The sequence below is a fragment of the Myotis davidii genome, unplaced genomic scaffold, assembly GCF_000327345.1.
Source record: "Myotis davidii unplaced genomic scaffold, ASM32734v1 scaffold128, whole genome shotgun sequence".
Lineage (NCBI taxonomy): Eukaryota > Metazoa > Chordata > Mammalia > Chiroptera > Vespertilionidae > Myotis > Myotis davidii.
The window spans coordinates 2116762-2123480 of NW_006299719.1; the positions used below are offsets into that span (position 1 = coordinate 2116762).

Consider the following 6719-nt stretch of genomic DNA (forward strand, 5'->3'; position numbering starts at 1 on the left):
CTGCAAGAGGGCTTAGGCCAGGCTGAGGGACCCCTCTCCACCCCTGCCACCCCCTCTACCCCTGAGTGCACAAATTTTCATGCTCTGGGCCTCTAGTACTGAATAATACTGTATTATATTCTGAAGAGTTGTTTAATTAGTAGATCTTAAATGTTCTTACCACACGCACTAAATGAATTATGTGAGGTGATGAATGTGCTAACAAACCTTATTTGGTAACCATTTCACAGTATATACATGCATGTAGTTATCACATTATATACCTTAATATGCTACACAATGTTATATATAAATCATATCTAAATAAAGCTAGAAAAATGATTTGTTATAATGCTACAGTAGTCAAGACAATGTGATATTGGTGAAAAAAATAGACAAAATATTTTGATAGCTCAGCATAAAGAGTTCAGTAATAGACTTTTTTAAAAAATATATTTTATTGATTTATTTTACAGAGAAGAAGGGAGAGGGATAGAGAGCCAGAAACATCGATGAGAGAGATCAATCAGCTGCCTCCTGCACGCCCCCCAGTGGGGATGGGCCCGCAACCAAGGCACATGTCCCCGACCGGAACCGAACCTGGGACCCCTGAGTCCGCAGGCCAACGCTCCATCCACTGAGCCAAACCGGTTCGGCCAGTAATAGACTTTCATAAATATTATCAACTGTTCTTTGATAAAGGAGCAAAACCACAACAATGGAATAAAAATAGTATTTTCAACAAATTATGTTGGAATAACTAGACATGCACATGTAAAAATAATCTATAGACAAACCTTACACCCTTCAGAAAAGTTCATTCAAAATGTATTATAGACCTAAATTTTTTTTAAAAAAGTTATAAATTCCTGGACTGTAACATAGAAAGAAACCTACAGGACCTCTGGTATGGCAATTAACTTTGTAGTTATGATACCATAGGCCCAATCCATAAAAACAAATAATTGAGAAGCTGGACTCAATTAAAGTTAAAAACTTCTGCTATGCTAAAGACACTTTCAAGAGAATGAAAGGACAAACCACAGACTAGGAGAAAATATTTATATACAACACATCTGATAAAGGATTGCTACCCAAAATATACAAAAATACTCATAAAATTCAACAATAACAAAAGAAAACTCAATTAAAATTGGTCCAAAGACCTTAATAGACCCCCTCACCAAAGAGGCTATACAGATAACAAATAATCATATGAAAAGATGATCTTCATCATACCAGGGAAATGAAAATTAAAACAACAATAATATGCAATGTTGCACCTATTATAATGGTCAAAATCTGGAATACTGACATCAAATGCTGGTGAGGATGTAGAGCAATGAGAAACCTCTTTCATTGGTGGGTATGCAATACGGTACAGCCACTTTGAAAGAGAGTTTAGTGGTTTCTTACAACACTAAATATAATACCATTACATAAGCCAATAATTATATTCCTTGGTATTTATCTGAAGGAGTAGAAAAAGAATGTCCACAGAAGAGTCTGTGCATACTTGTTAATAGCAGCTTTATTCACAATTTCCAAACTCAGAAGCAACCATGCTATCCTTCAGGGGGAAAATGAATAGACTGTGATTTATCCAGATGACAAAATATTATTCAGCACTGAGAAGAAATGAGCAATCAAGTCAGGAAATAACATACAGGAATCTTAAACGCATATTAGTGAGTAAAAAAAAAAAGCCATTTGTAAAGGCTGCAGATTGTGTGGTTCCAACTACATGAGTATGTAGAGCACAGCAGATTTTTAGGGCAATCTATGTACTAGTATGTCTGATAAATATGATAATAGTGGAGAACCTCATTATACCTTTGTCCAAACACGTAAGGTGTGCAACACAAAGTGTAAAACCTATAAACAAAGTTCCATTCTGGTGGGGATGTTGATAAAGGGGTAAGACTATGTGTGGGGGCAGGCAGTTATAGGAAATCTGTGCACCTTCCTCTTAATTCTGGGTAACCTAAAACTGCTCTAAAAATCAGTCTTTTAAGAAAGGTATTTAGTACACAAAGCTATTTATTTTCTGGCAACAGGAAAGAGATCTAGAACTTACACACTTACAGCAAAACACTGTAATTATTCCAAGGGTGACAAACACAACTTTGTAATGCCTTCTTTTAAATTTGTATTATGTATGGTTTCCTTTCATCACCATTCCCTACATGACCCAAACCTACGTTTATTTGGTAATTTTAGAACAAAGTATTTAAACCAATTGCATATCTAGGCCAAGTGTTAGTACAGTACTAAGGACACATTTTCTAAAGCCTCCTGAATTAATATGGCTGTTATTTCCTTTTACTAGGTTCACTGTTTCTATAATGTACCAGGAATCATGTGCCATTATTCCTCCATCTCCAGGATCTTAATTTGAATATGTACGCTTCTCTAACTATTATCCAGGCTCAAATCTGTGCTGTCTCCTTGGACCAGAGACTGGCAAACTGTGGCTCAGCAAACCACGGCTCGTGAGCCACACGCGGCTCTTTGGCCCCTTCAATGTGGCTCTTCCACAAAATACCGGCTCTTCCACAAAATACTGACTTCTGTGCATGGACCACGGAGTTTCAATTGCACTGTACGTGCATGCCCCGCACGTGGTATTTTTTGGAAGAGCCACACTGAAGGGGCCAAAGAGCCGCATGTGGCTCGCGAGCCACGGTTTGCTGACTATGGCCTTAGATCATCCTTACTATATAGATCACACTAGCCCAATATCCAGTGAAATAGTGTTTTGCCTCTACCTTTCTGTTTCTTAGCCACTGGGCAGCTAGCGTTATTGTTGTATATTGGTTGGGAGTAAATCACTTGGATCACTAAAATGTTACATTCTTTTTCTGGAAGCAATTTTAAGCAAATATTTTAAAACTTAAACTTCCAGTTCTCATCGGTAGAATTGAAGAACATAGATTTGCTGTGTTGAGTGAGAGATATTCGAACCATGGGGAATTGCAATAAATTCAGCTGATCTTACTTCAGATATCATATTCATTTTGAGCTAAATTTTTAAATCAGGAAAACACATGCAAGTTCACTTTGCAAATTCTTGTTTCCTTGGTGATGGCAAGCATTTCTAATTTACCCAAAAGCTTTTTCATACTCCTGGCTTAAAAACAATAGCTGTTAAGGTAGAAAGCTGTAATTAATTAGTCTATTTGCTATCTTATCTGAGATAATAAACTTTGCTTAACCTTGTATAATAATTACAAATCTCTCCTTGAGCTATTGATGCAACTTTTAACTATTGCTATAAATATGTATTTCTATAAATATATATATATGCATATATTTATATATAACTACAAATAGAAAAATGAGACCTATATTTATTATTGCAATTACAAGAGAAGATAAGGTTTAAAAGATACATGTAAGAAGCAAGCAGCTTTAAATATTAGAGAATCAAAAAACATTTACATAAATTACAAAAGGAACTGAACATTTACAAATAAATACATGAGTTAAATAGCAGATTAGACTCAAGTGAAAAAAATCAGCAAAATGAGAGGTAGGGTCACATAGGACCCATACAGACAGACAGGAACTATTAAACTTTTCTAATATTCCTAGATATTTAATATTAAGTAATTAGGTCTATAGTCAATGAAGAAAAATCAAGAACACCCAATATATATCTAGTAGAATTTCTAGAAAAAGAAACTAGGAATTTGGACATTTCTACATTGAAAAGGTAATAGCTAAGATTTTTCCAAAACCAAATATAATGGTTCTCAATTCAGATTCAAAAAGTTCAAAAACTTCCAAGAAGATAGATAAAAAAATTCAAAAGAATGGCAAAAAAAAATGAAATAAGAGCATGTTCACACAGATGCTATCCTATATAATAAAAGCCTAATATGCAAATTGTCCCCTCAACTGGGAGTTCAACCAGGAGTTTGACCAGGGGGCGGGGCTGGCCAGCCAACCTCCAGAGGCCCTCCCCTCCCCCCTGTCAGCCCAGCCCCATCAGCCCCCATCCATGCATCAATTTGTGCACTGGGCCTTTAGTGTTAAAATAAACCACAAAAATTAATCAGTTTACCTTTGAATGACAGGGGACTTCTAAATACTAAATACCAACATTAGAAGTGAAAGAACAGTAGGAAAATAATTTATGTGAATGGCATAGTAATTATATTCCAATAGTCAACAGTCAAAAGGGTCATAATATAAATATTTACCAGTAAAATATATTTTGAGGAGAAAATAAAGGAACTTTTGTGTCTAATAATGCCTGCACTAATTAGAAGGAAAGGGATGTCAAATGAAAAAGAATGGAAGTGCAAATCATAAAGTAAAAAGCTGATGAACATCTGGAAAAAATTTAGTGGACACTTAACAATATAAAGCAATATTAGTTATGTATTTTAGGGGAAAATACAAAACAGGATAAAAATAAAAAGTGTGACAACAAAAACACATAAGTAGAAAATGTGATGCTCCTACACTTTGAAAAAGACATTAATTAAAATAGAAGACAGTATAAGCAAGAAAATAACAAGCATAAAAGGAACCAATGAGTTCAAAAGTGAATAATTAACAATGTCAAAATAAACATTCCTAAGATCTGAGACAATGTAAATGAATAATGTATAGAACTTTTTGCTACATCTTTTGAAAAACCTGTTCTATTCAAAATACCACAACAGTCTCCAGAAACAGGCCCTGAAAGAAACAGCAACAACAAAAAACCACACACAAGCCTTAGATTTACCTGACAATGATTTTAAGAAAACAATCATAAATAGTTTTGTTTTTAGTGTGCATGTATTTATTTCAATTACTCTTATTTGAAGTCTCTTAATTTTGCACAACAGCAAGGCAACTTACTACCTAGTCTTCCCACGCCGTAAAAACTCCACAGGTGTTGGTGAATTTACATTATCCTCAGGACTATGCTTTGGAGTAACTGGAGGTGTGTCAGCAGGTTTCTCACTAATCCACCCACCAGTGCTGCATATCTTTCTATAATGTTGAAGCCAACAGCCCTCTGCAACTTGTGTAAACAGATAGGTCACAGATTTAGTGGGTGCTGGTCAGCTTCTCCCAAGTAGTTGTAGCTTGCATTAAGCGAGCAAGTCACTGGCAGTGTCAAAATCCAAACACATGTTCGTTCTCATGGGTTTAAAGCCTTACAGGACTGAAGACGCAAAACACTAGTCACTGCATGAGTATAATATGTATCATCACTCCATGAGTACAATACTTATCAAAAACAGAATAGTCACTTGAAGATTTTTTTCTGCAACACCTTCACTTTGCCTTCATAACTGGAACTGTAAACTCACTGCCATGCCTGGCAAAGCTGAAAATCCAACATCATCTGTCAGAGGCTTATCCAAAGACAAAATTCCAGGGGTCTCTCAGGCAAAGTTCAATCATTGTTATTCCCACAGCACCGAAGGCATCTTTGGGTTTCTTCTTTTCTAAGAACTTCAGTATGTGCCCTGCATGTATTTGCAGGTGTGTGTCATCATTCTAAAGGAACACCTCCTTGGAGAGACAGGAACCTATTTTATGAGATTTACTGTCATGCCATAGAAAAATGTTTCACAGTAGCCCTTGAGACATTTAATATATTCTTCACTGGTAATTCTGGTGTTTCTTAGAGATCCAGTGCACTGTATAAAAATACTGCATTTCTCTGGAGAGGGTGGCTTGCTGAAGATCATTAAAAAATTCTTCAAAGTCTTGGGGAGGCTCAGGATGGGTGACTCCATCTCATTGAGAATGCAAGGTAATGGGTCCAATGAGATCAGTGGCTGGTTGGAAGGCTACATATATCAAACGCCGTTCCACAGTAGCTTCTCATACTGTGTTTTTGAGATGAGAGCAGTTCCGAGTGTCTGTTCTGAGTGCTGTGCTGTCTACATCTTTAGGAAGAAAGACTCCCGTGAAGTTTGTCTCTAACAAGGGCAGGCATGTCAGGGCTGGTGGAGAAGGATGTGAGCAGGATGCCTTCACCCGGGCAGTGCAGCCCAGGCAGCCCCCACCTGGCTCTGACACTTCCACTGTAGTACCTGCATGCCCGCAATCATAAATATATTTAATTAGCTAATGGATAACACAGACAGACAACTGAAGGAAATTGGAATAACGATATATAAACAAAATGAGAATATTAACAAAGAGATTGATATAATTTTTTAATAACTAAATTAAAATGATGGAGTTGAAAAGTTAACTTACTGCACTTAAAATACCTCCAGAATATCATACTAAATGAGATAAAACAGACAGAAAAAGTTAAGAACCAGGTGATTTTGCTCATATATGGTATCTAAAACTGAAATCAACAAATGAATAAATAAGAAAAACAAATAACAACTCATAAACACAACAACAGGATCGTGGTTACCAGAGGGAAGAGGAATAGGTGGTAATAAAGGGGAAAGGACTCAAATATATGGTGAGGGAAGATTTGACTTTGGGTGGTGGACACACAATGCAATATATAGATCATGTATTACAGAAATGTACACTTGAACCCATGTCATTTTATTAACCAATGTCATCCCAAGAAAGAAGGATAAAAGATCAACTAGCTTATTTGAAGAAATAATGACTATAAAATTTCTAAATATGAGAAGAGGTATTGACTATCATGACCAGTATGCAAATTGGCCATCACTCCAACACAATAATAAGAGAGGAATATGCTAATTATCCCTGATATGCTAATCAGTCACAACCAGCATGCAAATTGACCATCACTC

The 6719-nt window shown here is 36.2% G+C and overlaps 1 pseudogene; it reads right to left on the bottom strand.

Annotated features, from left to right (window-relative positions):
• Positions 1-4803: 4803 nt before the first annotated feature.
• LOC102765459 lies at positions 4804-5876 on the bottom strand (annotated as a pseudogene).
• Between the last annotated feature and the right edge of the window lie 843 nt (positions 5877-6719).